The 27,969-nt window shown below is 34.6% G+C and overlaps 1 protein-coding gene across 9 annotated transcripts in view; it reads right to left on the bottom strand.

Annotated features, from left to right (window-relative positions):
* Positions 1 to 27,969, bottom strand: part of DACH2 (dachshund family transcription factor 2) — a 571,191-nt gene that overhangs the window by 353,941 nt on the left and 189,281 nt on the right. The gene's annotated exons all lie outside the window — the stretch shown is intronic.

Raw genomic sequence — 27,969 nt, 5'->3', positions numbered from 1 at the left:
GAAAGTTGTCTCATTACAATATCTCTCCCTAAATGAAGAGTAACATATCATACCCGCCATCTGCCCTCTCTTCAAGAACGTTCCCTTCTTTCAGGAAAAAAATGTTAAACACTACACCACCACAACTTTATTTTTTCAGATGCATACAGTCATAATACTGAATAATGTTTTATTGAATGACTAGAAAATAGTTAATATCTTATGTCTGCTGTGGTAAATTCCAAATTTTATTAAGAGAGGAGAATATTTCCTAGGTGAAAAATCATTAGTATTCAAACTAAAGACAATTCAAGTTCTGTTATTAAATAAAACTGCCATAAGTCCAAGTAACAAAACTGATACTTTACCAGATGTAGAAAAATCTATCCTAAGTTACTCACTATTCTAAACGGTAATTAAAACTAACTAGTGAACTAAAAGCTACTGTAAACCAGAAATAAAGAAAAAACAAATTTGTTCAAAACCTCACTATAAATAAGATATTAAAGGATTTCCCATTGTGGCTCAACAGTAACAAACTCAACTCACTGGGGTTAAGGATCTGGTGTGGCCATGAGCTATGGTGTGGGTCACAGAAGTGGCTCAGATGTTTGGATCTAGAGTTGCTGTAGCTGCAGCTCCGACTGGATCCCTAGCCTGGAAATTTCTATATACCACAGGTGCAGCCCTAAATAATAATAATAATAATAATAATAATAATAATAATAATAATAATAATGTGGCAAAAGTTAAAATGTTATCTAGAGAAGACCTTTTGGTATTTCTTTTAGAATGGGTTTAATACTGCTATACTCTTTTAGCTTTTGCTTGTTGTAGAAATTCTTTATTTCCCCTTCTATTATAAATGATATTCTTGCTGGATAGAGTATTCTAAGCTGCAATTTTTTTCCTTTCAGAACTTTGAATATATCTTGCCACTCCCTTCTGGTCTGTAGTGTTTTTATGGAGAAATCAGCTGATAGCCTTATAAGGGTTCCCTTATAATTAATGCTTCATTTTTCTCTTGCTGCCTTAGAATTCTCTCCTTATCTTTAACTTTTGCCATTTTTATTATAATATGTCTTGCTGAACCTATTTGAGTTCAACTTGTTTGGGGCCCTCTTTGCTTCCTGATTGATGACAGTTCGTGGGCAAAAGACCTGAAGAGACATTTCTCCAAGGAAGATATACAGATGGCCAACAAGCACATGAAAAAATGCTCAATATCACTGATTATTAGAGAAATGCAAATCAAAACTACTATGAGGTACCTCCTCACACCAGTAAGAAGAGCCATCCTTAATAAGTCCACAAATGACATATGCTGGAGAGGATGTGGAGAAAAGGGAACCCTCCTGTACTGCTGGTGGGAATGAAAATTGGTACAACCACTATGGAGAACAGTATGGAGGTACCTTAGAAAACTGTACATAAAACTACCATATGACCCAGCAGCCCCACTCTTGGGCATATATCCAGACAAAACTTTCCTTAAAAAAGATACATGCAACTGCACGTTCATCGCAGCACTATTCACAATAGCCAAGACATGGAAACAACCCAAAGGTCCATCGACAGATGATTGGATTAGGCAGATGTGGTATATATACACAATGCAATACTACTCAGCCATAAAAAAAAGAACAAATTAATGCCATTTGCAGCAACATGGATGGAACTAGAGACTCTCATACAGAATGAAGTCAGTCAGAAAGAGAAAGACAAATACCATGTGATAACACATATTTGGAATCTAATATATAACACAATGAACCTTTCCACAGAAAAGAAAATCATGGATTTGGAGAATAGACTTGTGGTTGTGAAAGGAGAGGGGGAGGAAGGGGGATGATTGGGAATTTGGGGTTAGTAGATGCAAACTATTGCCTTTGGCATGGATAAGCAATAAGATCCTGCTGTATAGCACTGGGAAATATATCTAGTCACTTATCATGGAGCATAATAATGTGAGCATAAAAAATGTATATGTGTATCTGTGACTAGGTCACCTTGCTGTACAGTAGAAAATTGGCAGAACACTGTAATGGAAAAAATAAAAATCATTATTAAAAATATATATATATAATGAAAAAAAGGTTATCAGTGTTCCACATTTGTTTTAAACATATCTTGAGAATGTTCTGCGTGCACTTGAAAAAAATGTATATTCTGATTTTTTTGGATGTAATGGAAACATATCTTGAAAATAGGGATAATATAAAAACATTTTATGCTAGAAATGTGTGACTTGAATGAGATAACTGCTCAGTTTAGAGACTATTTTGATATATTGGTTTTGTTCTAGTTCAATAGCTATAGAAAATTTATAAATTCAATTACAGTTCTAACTGTATCATTGGATTTAAAAAAAAAAAAAACCTTAGCTCAGCCTGTGGTTTACAAAAAAAAATAGTAATGATAATAATTTGGAGGATTGGATTCTATCAATTAGCAATGCTTACTGAACTTTTAGATCATCGTTTAGTTTAGTTCAAATCCTTTTTTTTTCCTTTGCTTTTTAGGGCCATACCCATGGCATACGGAATTCCCAGGCTAGGGGTCGAATTAGAGCTACAGCTGCCAGCCTACAACAGAGTCACAGCAAGCAGGATCCAAGCCATGTCTGCAACCTACACCACAGCTCATGGCAACACCAGATCCTTAACCCACTGAGCGAGGCCAGGGATCAAATCCGAATCCTCATGGACCATAGTTGAGTTCATTAAATGCTGAGCCATGAAGGGAAGTCCCTCAAATCCTTATTTTAGATAATAGCAGAGCTAGCCTAATGAATAAATAGCACCATGCAAAAATATCTTTTGTCTTTTGATGTATAATACATACTTTTAAAATTTTATTGGAGTATATTTTACTCTCAATGTTGTATTAGTTTCAGGTGCACAGCAAAGTGAATCATTCATATATATATAGATATCTATATATATATATCTATATATAGATATCTATATATACATATCTATATATATATACACATATATATTCTTTTTCCCATATAGGTTATTACAAACTATTAAGTAAATTTCCCTGAGATATACAGTAGGTTTTTGTTAATCATCTATTTTATACAGTAGTGTCCATATGTTCTTCCCACAGTCCCAATTCCTTCCACCCCCCCCACAGTTTCCCCTATGATAATCCTAAGATTGGTTTTATAGATAAGATCTTTTGTGTCATATTTATTAGATTCCACATATAAATGATATATGATATTTTCTTTCTCAGTCTGACATAACTTCACTTGGTATAATAATCTCTAGGTCCATTCTTGTTGCAAATGGCATTATTTCATTCTTTTTTATAGCTGTGTAATATTCCATTGCACATATATACCACATTTTCTTTATCCATTCCTTTTCTTAAGGGCCACATGTGTGGCATATGGAAGTTCCCAGGATAGGGGTCAAATTGGAGCTATAGCTGCTGGCCTACGCCACAGCCACAGCAATGCAGCATCCAAGCCACATCTGTGATCTACACCACAACTCACAGCAACATCAGATACCAAGTGAAGCCAGGGATCGAATCCATATCCTCATGGATACTAGTTGGGTTTGCTACCACTGGGCCACAATGGGAACTCCTATCCATTCTTCTTTCAATGGACATGTAGGTACATTTCTTGTCTTGCCTATTGTAAACAGTGCTTCAGTGAACACTGGGGTGCAATATCTTTTCAAATTATGGTTTTCTCTGGATAAATGCCCAAGAGTGGGATTGCTGGGTCACATGGTAGTTCTATATTTAACTTTTTAAGGGCTGCCATACTGTACTCCATAGTGGTTGCCTCAACTTACATTCCCATCAACAGAAGGAGGCTTCCCTTTTCTCCGCAGCCCCTCCAGCATTTATTGTTTGTAGACTTTTTGATGATGGCCATTCTGACCAGTGTGAGGTGGTACCTCATTGTAATTTTGATTTGCATTTCTATAACAATTAGTGATGTTGAGTATCTTTTCATGCGTTTTTTGGCCACCTGCCTGTCTCTTTGAAGAAATGTCTATTTAGCTCTTCTGCCTATTTTTTTGATTGGGTTGTATGTTTTTTGATATAAAGCTGTTTGAAATGTTTGGATATTTTGGAAATCAATCTCTTGTTGGTTGCTTCACTTGCAAACATATTCTCCTATTCTGTAGGTTGTCTTTTCATTTTTTTAAATGGTTTCTTTTGCTGTGCAAAACTTCTAAGTTTAATTAGGTCTCATTTGTTTGTTTTTGTTTTTATTTTCATTAATCTGGAGGTGGATCAACAAGATATTGCTGTGATTTATGACAAAGAGTGTTCTTCCTGTACTTTCCTCTAGAAATTTTATAGTTTAGGGCCTTACATTTAGTTCCTTAATCCATATTGAGTTGATTTTTGTGTATGGTGTTAGAGAATGTTCTAGTTTCATTCTTTTACATGTAGCTATCCAGTTTTCCCAGCACCACTTACTTAAGGGACGATTTTTATTCCACTGTATGTTCTTGCCTTCCTTTCCATAGATTAGTTGACCATGGGTGCTTGGGTTTATTTCTGGGCTTGCTATCCCATTCCACTGATCTATATTTCTGTTTTATAATGTGTATTTTAAATTAAGCATAATTTCCTCCACAGTGTATTAATTTTCATTTCACTTTCTTTTATATTTTATATCTAACAAATCTGTTCTAAAATAAATTTATGCGATAAATATGCTACATGGTAGTTGTCTTCAAGAACCTGATGACATTATATGACATGTAACTGGCTCTCTAACTTCTGTGTTGGAAAAGGCATCTAACAAGAAAGATAAATGTCCTGTCCATTACAAAACTCTATTATATGTTGTTTAAGAAAGAAAATCATTGGAGTTCCCGTCGTGGCGCAGTGGTTAACGAATCCGACTAGGAACCATGAGGTTGCGGGTTCCGTCCCTGCCCTTGCTCAGTGGGTTCACGATCCGGCGTTGCCGTGAGCTGTGGTGTAGGTTGCAGACGCGGCTCGGATCCTGCGTTGCTGTGCCTCTGGCGTAGGCTGATGGCTACAGCTCCGATTCAACCCCTAGCCTGGGAACCTCCATATGCCGCGGGAGCGGCCCAAGAAATAGCAACAACAACAAAAAGACAAAAAGGCAAAAAGACAAAAAAAAAAAAAAAAAAAAAAAGAAAGAAAATCATTGAAAATGACAAGAAGTATGTCAATCGAAATATAGATATTGAAAATGCTTAAATACATAGATTGGTAATCCATATTGTGCTTAAAGAAGCACAATGAGCAGAGTATTTTCTACATTATAATACTAAGGAAGGTCATAATTTTTGCCCCAGGCACACCTAAATGTGAAACCTTCTTACTACATTTCTCAACAGTCTCACCCTAAGCACCCATCAATTTTGCTGTCCAGAATGCTGTTTCAATCAAAATAAGATTAACAGTGCCACAGCAGAATATCAATGAAATCTCTAACTTATGAAGAGCATCTGTCAGGTGAGAAAGAGACAGAGTTTAGGTAGGAAACAGACATTGTTAATTTCCCATTCTCAAATTTGGAGCATAAGGCAACAACCACCTCATTTCATTCAATTTGATAGAGAAAATGATTATTTAATTATTAATGTTTACTGCTAATCACTATAGATCTGGTAGAATTTGGAAATTTTACACTCAAACACACATGCATGCAAAAATATGCATATACACACATTTTCACATCACCAGAGCCTAGAAGAATGCATAGCACATAGTAAACACTTAATAAATATTTATTGAATGACTTAATGATTTAATCCATTTTAATTTTCCAAAGGTAACTCCCCCCAAATTTATTGTTATACCTGCTCTACAAACAATATTATCTTTGTGAGGCTTACTGAGGACAGGCTGTTAACATGGAGGACATTAAATATGTCTTCTTCTAACTACTAGTGCTTATCACTTTGTCCTTAACCTTCCCTTTCTAAGCCACATAGGCTAAATAAACTGGTTAAGTTTTTAATTTCTGTAATATTAGACAATATTACATTATAACTCTCTTTTGGGTTTTGTTGGATTTTGAATACAAGTCTTGCTGACAGGATAGCTACCTAACCTTGTTTGGTGGGTGCATTAATTTCCAGATGTAACAAGCTTGGAGTCAGCATATAGAGTGGTATTATACAGATGACATAACTAGAAATGAGATAAGTTTATATTTCTTGCAAACACTAAAAAAGAATTGGGAATATGCCCACTAGATTTCAACTGACATCAAAATGAGCAAAGTCCATTGTTTAAAGGAGTTTAAAAGGAGTTAAAAGTAAGTGAAGACATGCTCAGTCTTAAGAATTGAATAGGGATAAATGGTAAATGGCATAGCGATAAGTAATAACAACAAGAAAATAAAGAGATGAATAAAATGAGGAATATCTTCCAAAGTTACAAATGTAGCCAAATGAAGAGGAGAGCTCCCTAAATGATATCCAGATATTTAGCACATTATTGTAGTCAGCAATACTCTAACACCAAAATGTAAACATATAGCTTTATATATTTCATTTATTTTGCTTTTACTTTATCATATTTCATTATATAAGAATAAATAAACTTGAATCATAGCCATTGATAGTTACTGTATATTTCTAGAATGAAGTCCAAATAAGAATGCAGTAACCAAGGGTTGTTCAAATTTTCATTCTTAAGCAGAACTGGAACTTTCTAGTCACTTCTGGTTTCTAATAACAATAAAAAATAACATATTAAGAAAAAAGAAAAGAGAGTTCAGCACCATGTCTATTGGTGGCATGATTTTACCCTTAGAACATTTTTTAAATTACAAGCTTAGGTATTTGAAGCCAGTCACCTCAAAATGTGAAAAATAACATATGACAACAACTGTATGAGCTTGAAGAATGCTCACCAATCATATTCTGTCATTGTAAAGTACCAATCCCACTTTTTCATCCCACAACTTATCCATGTAGCTTACTACTTTCTTCTGCAATGTTAGATTTGTATTTAGATTGTGCAGCCATGGGGAACCATACAGCACAGTCTTGAACCCTTCCAACCTTCCACCCAAAAATGGCAAAACAATTGAGTCTCTCAAGGTCTTTATGATTACCTCCAAGTAAAAGAAATCAACAACATATAGGCAAATCAATTACATTACCCTATGTTTGTATTTAATATACAGAGATTCCCAACTGCAAAGCCCTTCAGGTCATTCATTTTGAAAAAGCATTGAAAATGAATATATTAAGGCAATCTCTATATGTATTGAGATTAAAAATAGGTAAATCTCTCTAAGCTAATAAATACTCTAAACCATCTTTTTAAAGCTGGTACAAATCAAGTCAGGACACAGAAGGCTTAAGGAATCAACATGATATCCCATGACATTATGTACACATCTCTTCCAATTTGTCAAAATTATGGCAAATTTCATTGACTCTGATCCCTCTTACTTCAAAGAGCCTACAGATATCTGTAATAATCTATGGTATCTGAATGAGTATTCTGCTAATTAAGAATGTCACAGATTCAAAGCCATAGTCTTGGGTGCTCCAAGTATCTAAGCATGAACGGATGGACACCATAGGCTCCTTTCAAAACTGAGCTGCTACAAACATGCAAGTATCCCTGACCATATCAAAACAGAGGGTTTACAAGACAGGCAAATATATAAAACCCACCTCTTTTTTGGATATTAGCATCTAAGCAAATCTCTACTCATATCTCTTTTTTGAAAAGATAGATGAGTTCCAAATATGCCAAAAATACCCATATGTGCCTTTTGATCTAGCTAAACTTTATGACATTACCAAATATTTTGCTATATTTCTCTTTCTCTGAATTTAAATCTGCACTGTATTTGAAGTTTTATATTTTAACTACAGTGAAAAATTAAATATTGTCATGGAATACCCTTGAGAAAACTATCCATATTTTTTATTATAGAGAAAACAGCAATATAAATTTATAAAAATTATTTAGTTTTTAATTATGAGTTGTATAAAGTTAGGAGTCAATAAAAAGTGTAATAATGAATTCAGCTCTGTTCTTTTCTTAGTAATATACATTTATTTTCTTAAATGACACTTGGACTTTCTGTCACTCTTATTCATTGTAAGCCTTCCTACTATTAGCAGCTAAAAGCTATTCATCCTTCTATGACCTCTCTACCTGCTACTGCCTGTCTTTCTCTATGCCTGTCTTAAGGCATTACACTCCTTACTTTTTATTTAAGTAATCAATACATAAATACATGAATTATTTCTCCTACTATATTCATCAAAGTACAGGTAGGAAAAATCTATGCCTCCATATACTTCCATAATGTCCAGTATAGCTCATTGATATTATCATGCATGTGAAAATAGAATCATACATATAATAATGGGCTGAAAGATAATTAACATGTGTCCCAAAGTATAATACTTAACAGGATTGTTCAGGGAATGGAATATTATAGTTTCTGTCATAGACCTTTACCATCAGAATCTGCTCAAAATGACTTTTAATTATGCTTAAAGACCTTCAGTTTAATATCTTTACAAATATATTAGAACAATTTCCTACTTTTGTAAATGCAAAACAAGTTTATAAATAAAATGGGATCTGTCTCAGATGACCCAAGAGGTACAGGTGAGGGTCATCACTCTAAACATAGCTAACAATTGTGCCATACCAGAGAGGTAGGGAGTACATAAAATTGAAATCAAATTCACATTTAGAAAGGATAAGCAATGAGGTCCTACTGTATAGCACAGGGAACTATATCCAGTCTCTTGGATAGACCATAATGAAAAATAACATGAGAAAAAGAATTTATACATATGTATGGCTGGGTCACTATGCTGTACAGCAGAAATTGACTCAACACTGTAAATCAACTATCCCCTGGAAAAAAATTAATTGATTGAAAAAAGAAATGAAATATGTACTGATCCCAAGATACTTCTTGAATACTTATCTTGCATATTCTCCTCAAAGCTAAGTGCAATTCCCCCCAAAAATTGGTTTAATTGAAGATTTAAAGTAGCTATTTTTCAGTTAATTATGGTTCTGCTATATCATTACCAAGCATTTCCTACAAGCTCTACAGAATGAGAAGGACATCCACATACCATTTAAAAATATATGCAAGTACAAATATATATATGTATATATACTTACAAATGTATAGATACAGTATACGAAATTTATAAATGTATAAATACACATATATGTAAAACCATATAATTATATTCACATATATATAAAAACCATACTATATATGTATATATAAATATATATAAATTATGATAGGAACAGCATATAATGATGAATAGTCATTCTGCAATTCTCCTTTATAAATTTATGCACTTATTTGAAAAAAAGGAATGAAGAACGTATTAAATAGGTGAACAATACATGTACAATTCCCCTTCCTGCAAAAATGCTCTCATTTCAATGGGAAAATCCTCATGATTCCAACTCATTTTCATTTTGTTTTTGTCTTTTTTTTTTTTGCCGTTTCTAGGGCCGCTGCCGCAGCATATGGAGGGGTCTAAACGGAGCTATAGCTCCCAGCCTACGCCAGGGCCACAGCAACGCCAGATCCAAGCCACATCTGCGACCTTCACCCACAGTTCGTGGCAATGCCAGATCCTTAACCCGCTGAGCGAGGCCAGGGATAGAACCTGCAACCTCATGGTTCCTAGTCGGATTTGTTTCCACTGCACCATGACAGGAGCTCCCCCAACTCGTTTTCAAATTTTAGTTTTGTATTCACTACTACTCATTTCCCATTCATCATCTGAATTGATTTCACTCTATTCATTCTGCTTTTATGTCAATATAATGCAAAAATATAACAACCAAAATTTCACTCCTAAGAAAAGAATGTGCTCTATTCTAAGGATAATATTTGTTTTATTCAAAAATACATCTAAGAGAAATATAAAGAAACTATTCAAATCAGAGTGAGTTACTGAGGCATTCTTCTTATATACCATATAGTCTAACCTGTTATTTTCCTCCTCTTTCATTCTCTATCCTATTACTTTTGGTTTTACTTCAAAAAAGTTTTCAATTAAATGGAAAATCAGCAATGCTTTTTTTGTCTCCATGTATATAGATGGGAACTCTTGAGTGGCATTTCTATGTGAATAGCCTTTCGAAATTTGTACATACAGGTCTTTGGTCAAGGTTCTCCTAGTATTTTTCAAATTAATTATCTTTTTTGCTAAGAAGTTCTGAGTCTATTTATTTTTCATAGATGACAGAGAACCTATCTAATGAATAAGAGACCAAAGCTTTGAAATGGTAAATGTCAAAAGCAAATTAGACCTCTGATGATATGAACTCCAAGGAAAACCAAATACAATACTTCTATGAATTTGTAATTGCATACCATAAAGTAAAGAATAAGATAAACATTTTTAGGCTTGTTTTTCACTTTCATAGAAACTCCATCCTTATATGCTTTTAGATGGTCACATTTTGCTGACATTTACAAACATTTCATGTTGATCTTACATGGGTCACATCAATCATCTATACAGTTTCAATGACACTTTGTTAAATAAACTGTCATGAAAGATTTATAGAGAATTTGATAAAAGTAAAGAAGATGTAGTTTAGCTTTTAAAGATGCATTATCCCTTTTCTGAGGGATAATATCACTTCTAAAACACCACTAAGCTCTTCTAGCAATAAGTAAAGAAAGAAAAAAATCCCTTTCCCTATATTTTATTTGCATAACATTCTTCTTCTTCTAAACATAGGAGGTGGAAGAGGGAAGAAAAACCATCATATTTCAATGCCCCTTAGATGTAATGGTTGTGTGTTAATCCCTTTTAAGAAACATTTTATGCAAGTTAACTCATTCAAAATGTATTCATTAAAGAATAATTAAATAAATATGAATCCTTAATCCATTCATGAAAACAAGTGCTTTCCTCAAACGGTTGAATACTTGTATTCTGAACTGGACGGTATATGATGGCAAAAAATGACACAAATTATTCTTCACATTATTGAGAGATTCAAGTGAAAGAGGATTACTAAGGCTACACTGGAATGGATTGTGTTTTTTTAGCATGAATAATGACAATATGAGACAATTTAATTCAATTTTAAGCTAACAGCTGCCTTAAGCACCTGGCTAGTTTTGCTGTTTTTTTCATGAAATTAAAAATGGTATTACTTTGAATTAGACTTGTAAAGTCACTCAGCCTCTAGCAGGCTAGCAAAAATCAAGTCATGTTACATTTATATTCACAATTATATATCTCATTGTGGTGGGAGAGTAGGCAATAAAAATTTTGTTAACATCATCATCTCATTTCTTTTTCATTTTACACGTAAATTTGTTGAAAAAGACTAACTTAGAATATTGCCAAATTGTGGCACTGTTCTAGACTGCCTTATAAGTTTCCTTGCCTAATGATCTACTTGCTGACAGATCTGAGCTACTTTCCTTGCTATCAGTTCTCAGGAAAAAATTTAAATCTTTCACATTACAGAGTTTTCTTGACTATAAAACAAGGATACACCCTTACATTTAAGATAACAAACTATATGTGCTAGAATCCAAGAACATAAGTGCTTAATATAATATCTTACATATGTTAAATGCATACTACTTAAGACATGTACTGGTTATGTTTCTAAAGATGAGATATGACCTGTTATATAATCAAATAAATGTTTTATAAATAAATTCTACTATAATAGATTTCAATTCTAAATTGGTTAGAGTGCACTAAGCATTCTCTATGAAAAGAAAGTCCAGAGAAAACCACATTTTACAAGTAGTATTCGTAATTCATTTACACATAGAAATTTGACATTTAGTAATCTTATAGTAATAAAATAATATTGTATCTAAAGATATCATATAAAAAACCTTTTCCATTTCAAAGGCCACATTTCTCCTCTGTTAACATTTACTAAATTATTATTACACATTTTAATATCAAAATATCTTTTTCTTAAGTTTCTTTCTTTAAGAAACCACAATGATCCCTAACATCTTTTACCCATGTGACAGTAAGCTGAGATTTTTAGCTTTTGACTCTCTTTTACTTGTAAGTAATCAGCTCTTCAATTGCTATGAAATTAAAGAAGTTTCTGAGTTATTAAGACTGAAGGGGAGCAAACATGACTTTCAAATTAAGTCTCGACTAAACAATTCAATTGTAGAAATACATCTTGAAAATCACTGGACAATTCTATAGCAGTTAAAGAGTAAGTAATAAAGCCATTATTAATATAATACAAAGGCAGCTTATTATAGTCCTATAAAAAGACTGTCACTATCCTGTTAACGGTGTTTTTATTTTATCAAAAAAAAATTTGAGTAGAAGAACTTAACTGTGGCAAATAGAAATAGCTAAATAGTCTACTTAAGAGTACCAGGTCTGCACACTTACTATTATATCAGAGTCGTTTTCTTACAAAACTATTACAATTCTAATCACTAGATTTGGCAAACTAAAATTTAGGAGTCTTTTATTCCCTAAGTAAAACTAAACATTATCTAAGAAAGTGGAGACTATAAAGAATGAACAAGGTAATTTTAATTATCTTTAATATTTAGAAGTTAAGTTTGCTAAGTTAAAGGTCAGTGAAATACATTTGCTTCCTACATTAGTTTGTCACACAAACTTAGATGTTAGTGAAATACATCTGAATCCCCATGAATCCAAATGAGCAAACATAAAGCCTACAGCATGGTGTCGAGAACACAGTGACTGCTCAAGGTTGCTTTTAAATAACTGAAAAGATTCTCAGAAAACATTTTAAAGAAACAGTTAAAAATCTTGAAAAATATAACAGTTTCATAAATATTTTGAAAAGCATCCAGATGTCTTCTAATGGTATTTAAGGGTTCATACAGCTTCTATAAATATCTCTTCCAATCTATAACTTTAGCTTAAGAAGCTACAACTTAAGCTTCTTTTACTATAAAATTTGTGTTATAAAACAATTAACAAACAAAATAGTATGTTATTTTCATGTGTGAAGTGAAAATATATTTATTTTTGGAATGTTTACATTATCTGAAGCCAATTATTTATGATTAAAAGCATCCCTCTTCTTTTATTTTAAAATAGTTTAAACCCCTATATCATAAGTAATGCTTTTATATAGTAAATTTTGTCTCACATGCTTAACTCTTTATCAAGAAACCTTTATAATTTTATCCAGTCATACTATATATGGCTCTTTGCTATAAACTCTTTGTTACAGACTTGAACATGAAGCCAAATTCTACAACCCTTTATAAATATCTCATTTACACAAACTGAATATTCATTGAAAACCAAAATGCTATCTTATTTCATAACCACATCTTCACTATAAGAAGTCCTAAGATGACCTACTATTAGTTTCTCCTTTGGAATAAAACCATATTCTTTCTTCTTTTTTTTTTTCTTTTTAGAGCTGCACTTGAGGCATATGGAGGTTCTCAGGCTAAGGGTCCAATCAGAACTACAACTGCCAGCCTACACCACGGCTACAGCTACAGCAACGCCAGATCTGAGTTGCATCTGCGATTTACACCACAGCTTACGGGCAACTGCCAGATCCTCAACCCACTGAGCGAGGCCAGGGATCAAACCCTCATCCTCACAGACACCATGTCGGGTTTTTAACGCACTGAGCCACAACAGGAACACCCTTTTACATATCTTGAATGGGTTTTTCTCAGCTCACTTTAAGGGCCGCACCCAAGGCATAGGGAGATTCCCAGGCTAGGGGTAGAGTCAGAGCTGTAACAGCCAGCCTATGCCACAGCCACAGCAACACTAGATCCGAGCTGCCTCTGTGACCTACATGGCACCTCACAGCAACGCCAGATCCTTAACCCACTGAATGAGACCAGGGATTGAACCTGCATCCTCAAGGATGCTAGTCATATTCAGTTTCCGCTGAGCCACGACGGGAACTCCAAAACCATATTCTTTCATTTGCATCAAAAACCAGGCTACATACAACCAAGACAAGTGTCTTCTGTTGCTATATTTCTTAAGTCCATTATCTCCTTCATTAATCACATTCTATCAACCCCTGACACTTGGGTGAGCACCTTTATTTCCAGATTGTATGTTATACTTTCGCATTACTAATAGGGTATTAATCTAGTCCTATTTGAAGACCTATGGTTCCTATCATGAATGGCAAATTGAAGAATATTTTTGACTTGGAGTTTTTTTCCAATTTTGGCTTTTTAATAAAAACTTTAACATCTAAAATATGACACAAAAAAGCATAAAGTATAAAATATCCCTAAAAGTAAAAAGAGACTGAATAGTTCAATTATAAGTTTAGACCCCAAGACAGTAAAAAGATCCACATATAAGAAAAAGAATCTAAAAGCAAAGCTTGTCTTTCATGTAAGTTGTAAATCAAATTTCCCAGAGCAATTTAGAACTGACTAAAATATAATTGCTATATTAAATGAGGTGTTTTATTTAAATGTGACCACTTGTGTTGTTTCATATTGGTATTTCCAGGGACAATCCACTTTGGGGACCTGCCATTCCCTTTCAATGTATACAAAACTTTCACCTTTCTCTCACCAGACCAGGCCTTAAAATGTAAGCTTCAGGACCCTTGCACTTTGTTTTCTCTCTGCCTAAAACATTCTTACCCAGTATTTAGGTTGCTTGCCCACTCATTTCCTTTAGGCTCAAATGTTACCTTATCAGAAAAGCCTTTGCTGACCACCTAATTGAAACTTCTGAAAGACACTTTCATTTGTTTTCTCTGCTTTACTTTTCCTCATAGTACTTGTCTCATATGACTTATAATTTATTTGTTTACTTGTTTATGATCTATCTCCCTCAACTATAATGTAAGAATAATTTTGTTTTGTTCACTATTGCATTTCTGCACCTAGAACAAAATCTAGCACATATGATCAATAACACTTTTTAACTAATAAATATGTAATTTTGATTTTAGTAGATTTTCTTTAGGTATATACTATACTTAAATTTACATAATAGTATAAGTTAAGTCGATTGCGAGGTTCTTAGATGTGGGTAACCTAGCCCTTGAATGTGTAGCTGTCTCAATCAGTCATAACTAAGCACAGTTAATCCTATAACATGCCATGCCTCATGATCCTTTCTTTCAGTCTGGCTGAGATAACAGGACACATAGTACTCTGGTCTCTACCATTTCTGTTACTTACGGAACAGCTCTGACCTCCCAATCCAGAATCCTTGAGTATCACAGGCAGCTAAGATTACATCCTATTCCTCCTCACTATACCATAAGCTTAAGGCTGCATTCTGGCTAAATTATTGAAACTCTCTAGCCCTCACCTCCATATTCAATTCCATGTGTATAGGGAAGCAGAATACAGTAGTATTATAATTGCATTTGACTACACCTAGGCATATCATATTTAAACTGCAAAAAATCAAAGATGAAGAAAAAAATCTTGATAGAAGTCAGACTGAAAAAAAAAACTTGCCTATAGAACAGCAAAGATAAGAGTTACATCTGATTTCTCCTCAGAATCCATGCAAGCAAGGAGATAATAAAGTGAAATATCTGAAGTGCTGAAAGAAAAAAATACGCCAAATCTAGAATTCTGTATTCTGTGAAATTATTCTTCAAAAGTAAAGGAGAAATAGACTTTCTCAGACAAGCAGAAATAGAGGGAACTTAATGCCAGTAGATCTGGCTTGCAAAAAAAAGTTAAAATAAGTTATTTGAAAAGAAAGTAAATTGTATAGGTCAGAAACTCACTCTACATATAGAAAGGATTAAGTGTTAGAGAAGGAATGAATGAAGGTAAACTGAAAACTCTAACTTTTTTTATTCTTATTTAATTATTCTTAACTTACTTAATAGGTAACAGTTTCTTCAAAATAAAAATGTATTCAATGACTGTAGCTTATAATAACAGTAATGATACAAAGGACAGGAGGAAGGAAATAGAAATATTTTGTTATTATAAGGTAATTTCCCTGCCTAGGAAGAAGTACAATGCTATTTGAAAGTTACTTGAGTTTGTTTAAAATGTATGATCCATTACACTAGGACAACCACTAAAAGATGCAAAAATGAAAGTATAATCAGTATGCTAAGAAAGGAGAGAAAATTAAATGATATAAAATGCTTAATTTAAACCAGAGAAGGCAGAGGAAGGACGGAAGTCAAAAAAAGAACAAACAGGATTTCCCGTCGTGGCACAGTGGAAACAAATCCGACTAGGAACCATGAGGTTGTGAGTTCGATCCCCGGCCTCACTCAGTGGGTTAAGGATCTGGTGCTGCTGTGAGCTGTGGTGTGGTCATGGATGCAGCTCAGATCTGGTGTTGGTGTGGCTGTGGTGTAGGCCAGCAGCTGTAGCTCCATTTAGACCCCTAGCCTGGGAACCTCCATATGCCATGGATGTGGCCCTAAAAATCAAAAAAACAAACAACAAGGACAACAAACAGAAAACAGTAATGAATATGGCAGATACTAATCTAACTATATCAATGATCCCCCTAAATGTCAATGGACTAAATTTGAAAAGATAATGCACCTCAATGTCCATAGCAACAATATTTACAATAGCCAAGACATAGAAAGAACCTAAATGTTCATCAACAGATATATGGATAACACAGACACACACACAAACACAGACACACACACACACAAAATGGAATAATACTCAGTTATAAAAAGAATAAAATAATATCATTTGAAAAAGATAAATGGAGTTCCCGTCATGGCTCAGTGGTTAACGAATCTGACTAGGAACCATGAGGTTGTGGGTTCGATCCCTGGCCTTGCTCAGTGGGTTAAGGATCCAGCATTGCCCTGAGTTGTAGTGTAGGTTGCAGATGCGGCTCGGATTCCGCATGCTGTGGCTCTGGCATAGGCTAGCGGCTACAGCTCCAATTAGACCCCTAGCCTGGTAACCTCTATATGATGAAGCTGCAGCCCTAGAAAAGACAAAAAAAAAAAAAATGAAACAAGATGGATGGGCCTAGAGATTATCATACTAAGTAAAGTAAGCCAGCCGAAGACAAATATCACATTATATCACTTATATGTGGGATCTAAAAAAATGATACAAATGAACTTATTTACAAAATAGAAATAGACTCACAGACATAGAAAATGAACTATAGTTACCAAAGGAGAAAGAGGAGAGGAGGGATAAATTGATAATTTGGGATTAAAAGATACACACTATTATATATAAAATACATAAATAACAAGGACCTACTACTATATAGCACAGAAAACTATATTCAGTATCTTGTAATAACCTATAATGGTAAAGAATCAAAAAAGAATATAACTAAATCACTTTTCTCTACACCCAAAACACTGTAAATCAACTATAATTCAAAAAAAAAAAATCTATAGTCTAAAAAATCAAGTAAAAGAGATTGTCACAGTGAATCAAAGAATAAGACCCAGCTATATGTTGTCTACAAGAAATGTACTTTAAATATATATATATATTATATATATTAAAAGTAAAAGGATGGCGAAGGATATACAATGCAAACACTAATAAAAAGAAAGCTGGTGTCACTATATTAATTTCAGGCAGACGAGACTCCAGAGCAAGGAAAACTACTAGAGATAAAAGGGCCATTAGCTAATGATAAAAGTGTCAATTTTCCAAGAAAGCATAACAACAATCAACGTGTATTCACCTAATGACAGAGCTTCAAAATATGTAAGTCAAAAACTAATAGAACTGCAAGAAGAAATACACAAATGCACTAGAATAGTCATAGCCCTCAACACTCCTATATGAGGAATGGACAGATCCAGCAGGCAGAAAATCAATAAGTACATAGTTGAACTCAATAGCACCATCAATCAAATGGATATATTTGAATCTATACACTATTTCAACGAACAAAAGCAGAATACACATTCTTCTCCAGCTCACATGGGAAATTCACCAAGGTAGATAAAATCCAGACCCATAAAATACACCTTAACATATTTAAAAGAAATCATACAATACCAGCTCTCAGACCATAATGGATTTAAGTAAAAGTCAATAACAGAAAGACAGCTGGATAATTCTAAAATACTTAGCGATTAAACAACATGATTCCAAATAACACATGTGTCAAAAAAGAACTCTTTAGAGAAATGTAAATATATTTTAAACTAAATAAAAATGAAAATACAACTTAAAATTGAGGGGATACAGTGACTGCAGTGTTTACAGGGAAATTTAGAGCACTGAAAGCATATATTTTCAAAAAGTAAAGACATAAAATTAATAATCTAAGCTTCCACTTCATGAAACTAGAAAAAGAGTAAATTAAAATTAATGTAAGCAGAACATAAAAAGTAATTATATTGTAAATAAGCTATAATACATTAATAAAAATAAATCATAAAAAGGAATTATAAAGTTGAAATCAATAAAATTCAAAGAGGAAATCAATAGAGAAAATCAACAAAATCAAAAGTTGGGTCTTTGGAAGGTTCAATCAAATCAGTACTCTTCTAACTAGGTGAATTAAGAAAAAAGAGACACAAATTACTAATATGAGAAATAAAAGAGGGTACATCACTAAGATACAATGAACATTAAAACTTTAACAAAAAAAATGAGTTCCCCTTGTGGCTCAGCAGAAATGAATCTGACTAGCATCCATGAGGATGCAGGTTCGATCCCTGGCCTCGCTCAGTGATTTAAGGATCTGGCTTCGCTGTGAACTGTGGTGTAGGTTGCAGACGTGGCTCAGATCTGGCATGGCTGTGGCTGTGGCTAGGCCAGTGGCTATAGCTCCTATTTGACCCCTAGCCTGGGAACCTCCATATGCTTCAGGTGCAGCCCTAAAAAGACAAAAAAATAAAAAAATAAAAGTTTAATAAAAGGGTAATAAAGGAATATAATAAACAACTCTAAGCCTACAAATTTGAAAACTTGTATGAAATAAACCAATTCATTTTTAAAAATCTGCATATATCTTACAAAAAGAAATTTACAATACAAATAGACCTATGGAGTTACCGTTGTGGCTAACGGTAATGAACCCGACTAGCATCCATGACAATGCAGGTTCAATCCCTGGCCTTGCTCAGTGGGTTAAGGATCTGGCATTGCTGTAAGCTGTGGTGTAGGTTGCAGATGAGGCTCAGATCCTGGGTTGCTGTGGCTCTGGCATAGGCCGGCAGCTACAGCTCTGATTCAACCCCTAGCCTGGGAAACTCCATATGCCGCCAGTGCAGCCCTAAAAGACAAAAAGACAAAAAAAAAAAAAAAAAAAAAAAAAAAACCTATATTTGAGTTCCCATCGTGGCTCAGCAGAAATGAATCTCACTAGGAACCATGAGGTTGCGGTTTGATCCCTGGCCTCGCTCTGTGGGTTAAGGATCCTGCATTGCCGTGAGGTGTGGTATAGGTTGCAGACACGGCTCAGATCTGATGTTGCTATGGCTATGGTATAGGCAGGCTGCTACAGCTCCAATTAGACTCCTAGCCTGGGAACTTCCATATGCTGTAGGTGCAGCCCTAAAAAGAAAATAAATAAATAAACAAACAAATAAATAAACTATATCAAAGAAATCAATCAAGAATTAATATACTTTCAGGAGTTCCCTGGTGTCCTAGTGGGTTAAAGATCTGGCATTGTCACTGCTGTGGTGTGGGTCACTGCTGTGGCCCATATTCGATCTCTGGCCCAGAAAATTCCATGTGGTGTGGGCACAGCCAAAAAAAAAAAGAAAGAAAATTAAAAGAATTAATCAACTCTCAAAACAGAAAGCACCAGGCTGAGATGGGTTCACTGGTGAACTCTACCAAATATTTAAGGAAGAAATTACATAAATATCTAGTATTTCTTTGAGAGGGTAGAAGCAGAGGAAATAACTTTCTAACTCCTTCTAAGATGCCAGCATTAACCTAACATCACAACCATATGAAAACATTACCCAAAAAACACTGTATCTCATAATAATAAATGCAAATATCCTCAACAAAATATTAGCATATCAAATCCAACAATGTATAAAAATAACTTTACACCAAGAGCAACTGGGATATATTCCAGGTAAGAAAAGCTGGTTCAACTTTTGAAAAATATATTAATGTGAAGTGGAAAGGGAGATCAAGATGGCAGAGTAGGAAGACATGGAGCTCACCTCCCTAAGGAACACTACAAAAATACATCTACATGTGGAAGAATTCTCATGGAAAACTAACTGAGAACTGCCAAAAAGACTCCTGCACAACCAAGGCTATAAGAAAGAAACACATACAATTGTATAGGATGGAAAGAAAAGATATCAAGTCAGGACCTGTACCCCTGGAGGAGACTCAAAGAAAAAAGGAGATTGTATCAGTGATCACTAACCCTGGAAAGTGAGTGAATCAAGCTACAGACAAGGCATCCCAGTCTTGGGGTGCTATACATGGGAGACAATCCCTCTTGGTTGCTTGAAGAACCACTGGACAGATAGAAAGGCTGAAGAAGCATAGACTCCACACTTGAGGAGGGTGCAGGTGCTGGCACCCTCCCAGGCAGGGCAGAAAGAGATCTGCCCCAGCAGCTGCTTCCTCATTGCACTTCCAGGCCTAAGCCAAAAGAACACCCTGGCCCTGCTCATTCAATGCCACAAAAAAAAGTGTAAAAGAAAGAAAGCATTTGATGAGATCTTTGGGATAACATTAAACATCCCAACATTCGCATTATAGAGATTCCAAAAGGAGAAGAGAGAGAGAGGGTGGTATAAAAAGTTATTTGAGGAAATTATGGCTGAAAACCTCCCAAACTTAAAGAGAGACAAAGACATCCAGGTACAGGAAGCACAGAGTGTCGAAAACAAGATAAACCAAAACATACTCACAGGAAGATATATCTTAATTAAAATGGTAAAATTAAAGAGCACATTCTAGAGGCAGCAAGAGAAAAACAAAAAGTCATGTACAAGGGACTCCCCATAAGAGTATCAGCTGATTTCTCTGCAGAAATTTTGCAGGTCAGAAGGGAGTATCATCACTGCTATATACAGAATAGACAATTAATGGGACCTACTGTGTAACACAAGGACTGCGTGGTTAACCTATATGAGAAAAGAATCTGAAAAGGAATGGATATATGTATATGTATAACTGATTTACTTTGCAGTACATCTGAAATTAACACAACTTTTAAGTCAACTATATTCCTTTTTTTTTTTAAAGAAGGGAGTGTCATGATATATTCAAAGTGCTGAAAAGGAAAAGCCTGCTACCTAGGATAATTCATTCAGCAAGATTACCATTTAGAATAGAAGGAGAGGAAAAAAAATCTAAAAGGATTCAGCAATACTATGGAGTACTCGTTGTGGCTCAACAGGTTAAGAACCTGACAAAGTTGCCATGAGCTGTGGTATAGGTCACAGACGTGGCTCAGATTCTGCATTGCTGTGGTTGTGGCATAGGCCACCAGCTACAGGGGATTTGACCCCTAGCCTGGGAACTTCTATATGCTGCAGGTGTAGCCCTAAAAAAAAAAAAAAAAAAAAAAAAAAAAAAAAACAAATAAATAAGCAAGGGAATAGACTTAACCAAGGAGGTGAAAGACATATACTCTAAAACCTATAAAGTATTAATGAAGGAAACTGAAGATAATTGAAAGAAAAGGAAAGATATCCTGTGCTCTTGGATTAGAAGAATTAATGTTGTTAAAATGGCCATATTACCCAAAGCAATCTACAGATTTAATACAACCCCTATCAAAACACCCTGGAAATTTTTCACAAACTAGAGCAGATAATGTCTAATTTATATGAAACTACAAAAGACCCTGAATTGATAAAGCAATCTTGAGAAAAAAGAACAAACATGGAGGTACAACCCTCCCAGAGTTCAGCTTATACTACAAAGCTACATTTTAATCAAAACAGCAGGGTACTGGCACAAAAACAGTCACATAGATCAATGGAACAAAATGGAGATCCCAGAAACATACCCACGTATCTATGGTCAATTATCTACAACAAAGAAGCAAGAACATACAAGGGGGGACAAAACAGTCCTTCAACAAGCGGTGCTGAAAAAAACTGAACAGCCATAGTAAAACAATGAGATTATACCATTCCCTCACGCCATATACAAAAGTAAACTCAAAATTGTTTAAATACCTAAAGGTAAGACCAGAAGGCATAAAAGCCCTAAAAGAGAATATAGTCAGAACACTCTGATATAAATAGTGGCAATCTTTTTAAACCAGTCTATTAAGGCAAAAGAAATAAAAGCAAATTTAACCTAATTAAACTTAGAAGGAATACGCCTGACCAAGGAGGTAAAGGACTTACATGCCAAACTATAAAACATTAATTAAGGAAATTAAAGAGGATTCAAAGAAATGGAAAGATATTCCATGCTCCTTCCTGGGTTGGAAAAATTAATATTGTAAAAACGGCCATAATTCACAAAGCAATCTACAGATTCAATGCAATCCCTATCAAATTACCCATGACATTTTTCACAGAACTAGAACAAACAATCCAAACATTTATATGGAACCACAAAAGACCCAGAATTGCCAAAGCAATCCTGAGGAACAAAAACCAAGCAGGAGGCATAACTCTCCAGGACTTCAGGCAATATTACAAAGCCACAGTCATCAAGATAGCGTGGTACTGGCACCAAAACAGACATACAGACCAATGGAACAGAGAACCCAGAAATAAATCCAGACACCTATGGTCAATTAATCTTTGAAAAAGGAGGCAAGAACATAAAATGGGAAAAAGACTGCAAGTATTGCTGGGAAACCTGGACAGCTGTATGCAAATCAATGAAACTAGAACACACCCTCACACCATGCATGAAAATAAACTCGAAATGGCTTAAAGACTTAAACATAAGACAAGACACCATCCCTAGAAGAGAACACAGACAAAACATTCTCTGACATCAACCCTACAAACATTTTCTCAGGTCAGTCTCCCAAAGCAACAGGAATAAAAGCAAAAATAAACCAATGGGACCTAATTGAACTGACAAGCTTTTGCACAGCAAAGAAAACCATAACAAAAACAAAAAGACAACTTACAGAATGGGAGAAAGAAGTTTCAAATGATGCAACTGACAAGGACTTAATCTCTAAAACTTATACAACTCAACAGCAAAGAAGCCAGCAACCCATGGAAAAATGGGCAAAAGACATGAATAAACATATCTACAAGGGGAGTTCCCATCATGGCGCAGTGGTTAACGAATCCGACTTGGAACCATGACGTTTTGGGTTCAATCCCTGGCCTTACTCAGTGGGTTAAGGATCTGGCGTTGCCATGGAGCTGTGGTGTAGGTTTAAGACGTGGCTCGGATCCAGCGTTGCTGTGGCTCTGGCACAGGCCGGTGGCTGCAGCTCCGATTCGACCCCTAGCCTGGGAACCTCCATACGCCTCAGGAGCAGCCCAAAAAATGGCAAAAAGACAAAAAAAAAAAAAAACATATCTCCAAGGACAATATACAGGTGGCCAACAAGCACTTGAAACAATGCTCAACACTACTGATTATTACAGAAATGCAAATCAAAACTACCATGAGATATTACCTCACACCAGTCAGCATGGCCATCATTAATAAGTCCACAAATAACAAAATGCTGGAGAGGGTGTGGAGAAAAGGGAACCCTCCTGTGCTGCTGGTGGGAATGTAAGCTGTTATAACCACTATGGAGAACAGTATGGAGTTACCACAGAAATCTATACATAGAACTACCATATGACCCAGCAACCCCACTCTTGGGCATATATCTAGACAAAAAATTCCTTGAAAAAGACACATGCACCAGCATGTTCATTGAAGCTCTATTCACAATAGCCAAGACATGGAAACAACCCAAATGTCCATTGACAGATTATTGGACTAGGAAAATGTGGTATATATACACAATGGAATATTACTCAGCCATAAAAAAGAACGACATAATACCATTTGCAGCAACATGGATGGAACTAGAGACTCTCATACTGAGTGAAGTAAGTCAGAAAGAGAAAGAAAAATACCATATGATAGCACTTACATCTGGAATCTAATATATGGCACAAATGAACCTTTCCATAGAAAATAAAATCATGGCATTGGAGAAAAGACTTGTGGCTGCCTGATGGGAGGGGGAGGGAGTGGGATGGATTGGGAATTTGGGGTTAATAGATACAGACTATCACCTTTGGAATGGATTAGCAATGAGATACTGCTGTGTAGCACTGGGAACTATGTCTAGTCACATATGATAGAGCATGATAATGGGAGAAAAAAGAATGTATACACGTATGTGTAACTGGGTCACCATGCTGTACAGTAGAAAAAAAAATAATGTATTTGGGAAATAAAAAAATAAAATCCTTCAATAAAAAGAAAAAAAGTTTTCTTATGAGCATAACTTCTGAATTTTTAATGGTACATCAACAGAAATTTCAGGATTATGGTATAGCCCAGTGAGAAGTCTATAATTCAAAGGACTGCTCATATTGCAGAATACACTGTAAAGTGATAAAATGTAATTAATGAATGAACTGTAGATCTCCTACATAACAATTATAGAAGATATGCATATTGAGCTATTCTGCAATATATTTACTAGTATATCAAATTCAGTTAAAATCTGTCAATCCTCTTAAAAATTATTATGCAATAAAAATATTCATATATAAAAAATGCCACAAATTAAGCAGAAACAGATATTTCACTTCTTCGGATCACTAACCCCTTATTAAAATACAGTCATTTCCCACTTAATGCTATTTTGTGCATTCAGAGTGTCATTTATTTGTACAAAGAGTAGCTGAACTGCTTTAAGAATGAATGCACAATCTCATCCTGCCATTTCTATCTGGCTTCCTGTACATAGAGTATACAAACCTACATTCTGCTAATGCAAACTCATTCGTGTACACTGCTACAGGGTCCTAGACCTTTAAAAATAATACATTCAACATTCTACCTAAATCTGCAATTGTATTTTCCTTTTAGAATTAATCCAAATAGCCCCTATTGGGGGATGCCAAACCAAAAAAAGAAGTTGAAAATTTTTTGAAGTCCACTTCATATGTTTCTGAGAATTTAATATTAAATACACCATAATATTTGCTAGCCACATTTGCTGATTCAAATCAAATTTAAATTTAATATTTTGTTATTTTTCTGCCAATGCACAATCAAAAAGTTTCAATTTATATAAGCTTGAAATACACAGGGTTTCAATATAACCTTCTAACCATTTCTGTAAGAACCTTAAAGTTAATCAAAATTTGAAAACATGGGGTAAATAGATGCAGAATGTTGCCTTCAGGATGGATTAGCAATGGGATCCTGCTGTGTAGCCCTGGGAACTCTGTCTAGTCACTTATGATGGAACACATAATGTGAGAAAAAACGTATACCTGTAACTGGGTCACCATGCTGTACAGTAGAAAAAAAAATATATATATATATGATAAAAAAGAAAAAGAAATTGAAAACATTGACACTAAAAGCCCTTGACAGATGTGGCAAGTAATTGCCACAATAGAGGCTACAGTCAAGAAGTTAAATATTTTTCTTTCCTTTTCTTTTCTCTTTTCTTTTCTTTTCTTTTTTAGGGCCACACCCATAGCATATGGAAGTTCCCAGCCTAGGGGTCGAATCAGAGCTGTAGCTGCCAGCCTATGCCACAGCCACTGCAATACAGGATCCAAGATTCACCTGCATCCTACACCACAGCTCACAGCTGCCAGATCCCCGACCCACTGAATGAGGCCAGGGATTGAACCCACATCTTCATGGATACTAGTCAGATTCATTTCTGCTGCGCCATGACAGGGACTCCCAAAAAGTTAAATATTTTTCAAAGATGTATACCAATCATCAGCTTATGAGTCACAGCTTATTTACCCACATGACACTGTTTAATCTAGCACTTAGTGAGACATGATATTGTTTTCATCAAATTCCATTTAAAGGAAATTCAGGAAAATGAAAACAGCGGTGAGAGGAAGGGATTTCCATGGATGCATATGACAAAGACAAGATGGAACCTGGTCACCCATGTTGTAGGAATTTCTGCAAATATACATTAATCTTGCCAGATTGCAAAATAAGTTTGCATATAAAACATGCTTCTATACTTTTACTTGAATCACAGTTACATCAGTATAGCACAATGGATAAATGAATCATCAAGATAAATGAAATGTTTTATTCTAGGAAAGATAAAATATTATATAGTCCTCAATCAGGATGTCATAAGTGAAGAAATTAGCTTAAGTTTTGAAAAGGCACAGTTTTAAAGGTAGTCATAAAATTGAATGCATGTACATAATGAGTGAAATATTGTAAAGTTGCTTTCATGTACATGAAAGCACTAAAAGCTAATAAATCAAATTCTGCATATTAAAAGATAGATTTTTTTCTCTCATAAAAGTTATATGTTGACCAAAACACCAAAATAAGTTAAGAATTACACCTAACATAGCACAGTCCCAATTAATTAATGCCTTTCTGTGTGTCATGTCATTTGATGCTGCAGACTACTTTCCATGGGCACTGCATCATTCATACAACTGTTCTTACTTTGACCCAAGAATATATATGATTTTTTCTGCATTGCTCAGATATTCTTTGTTAAATACAATAAATTCCTGATAATTTTTCTTCATCCCTTGCTCTTCTTATCACAGTAAATACCTGGTAATCTGCCACCATTGAGAAATTAAATGAAGGGTTAAACTCCCAGCTTAATTTTACACAACAGTTTAACTATCTAGCCAACATAATTCCAAAATAAAGACATAAAGTGAAATTACACCATGCATTTGTTACCACAATTGCAACCAAAATTTTTCCTTCAGCCAAACCATCTACTGTAGCAACTGAAAACTTGAAAATTGGAGCTTCAAATTATTTTATTTTCTCTACTTATGGTCTAGTGAAAGTTTTAAGTGCTTAGCAAACAACTTGGTATACAGAAGGTGAATGAGAAAAGAGATAAGAAAAGAATGATTATAAATAGTCCCCAAATTATTTAGAATTATTTTCCTTTTCTTACCAATGGACTTTATTTTAGTAACATATATCCTAAGATGTACCCTGATAAATCTGAAACACCCAATAAATTTATAAAGAAATTATAATAATACTGTATTTCAGCTTTATATATTTAACCACGTGGACCTAATCAGGCAAGGTTTTCTAGATACCACAGTGGGAAACAACAACCTATAATCTCATGGATGAGGGCTGAAATAATTTCTTCCCCCAATTTTATGTATTTAACAGACACTAACATATACTCTTCCTGTGTAACAGGCATTGTCCAAAGGACTTTACAAATAATAATTCATTAAATTCTTAAAATAGCCTTATTATTACCATTATCCCTGTTTTACAGATTTGGAAACTGAACAACAGACAATTTAAGCAAATTGTCCAGGACCGCACAGCTAACAAATGATGAATCTAGGGTGAGAGTCTCCATATTCTGGCTCCAGAGTCCATATGTTCAACCACCACACTATGCTTCTTCTAAGTATGATTTTACCAATTGTCTCCAACTCTCTGATGACATAATTGTATTCTTAACAGTTTCTCTTTCATAATGTGATTCAAAATCCACAAGCACAACTTTTAATTAGGGTACAATGTTCATCTGGCCATGCAAGTGCCATATTCTATAAATCTAAAGCTAAAACTCCAGATGGAAGTAGTTTCATAGATTAGGTTCTTTAGAGATATTTATAGTAATAAGACCATAGGCTGGAGAAAAACAGACCTGCCTTACACCAAATTCCACTTGGTAAATGAGATGCATCATTTTGAGTCTCCAATGTACATTATTATGTGTAAGACATACACAACAACTATAATGTCTGCTAAACAAGATATTTGCCTTGATTGTTCTAAGTGAAATAATCCAGAGGAAAAAAATATTGTTTGATCTCACTCACATGTAGAATTTAAAAACATCAAACTCATAGAAATAAATAAAGAGTAGAATGGTATTTGCCAGAAGCAGAATCAATGGAGAAATTGCAAAATGTTGGCCAAAGGGTACAAATATTAAGTTGTAAGATAAATAAATT

This window comes from Sus scrofa, chromosome X (assembly GCF_054392235.1).
Source record: "Sus scrofa isolate SSC_HxYL_T2T_F1_AM1 chromosome X, Sscrofa_HxYL_maternal_Yorkshire_Landrace_v2.0, whole genome shotgun sequence".
Taxonomy (NCBI): domain Eukaryota; kingdom Metazoa; phylum Chordata; class Mammalia; order Artiodactyla; family Suidae; genus Sus; species Sus scrofa.
The sequence above is the reverse complement of the archived record's forward strand: the minus strand, read 5'-3'. Positions and strand labels throughout refer to the sequence as shown.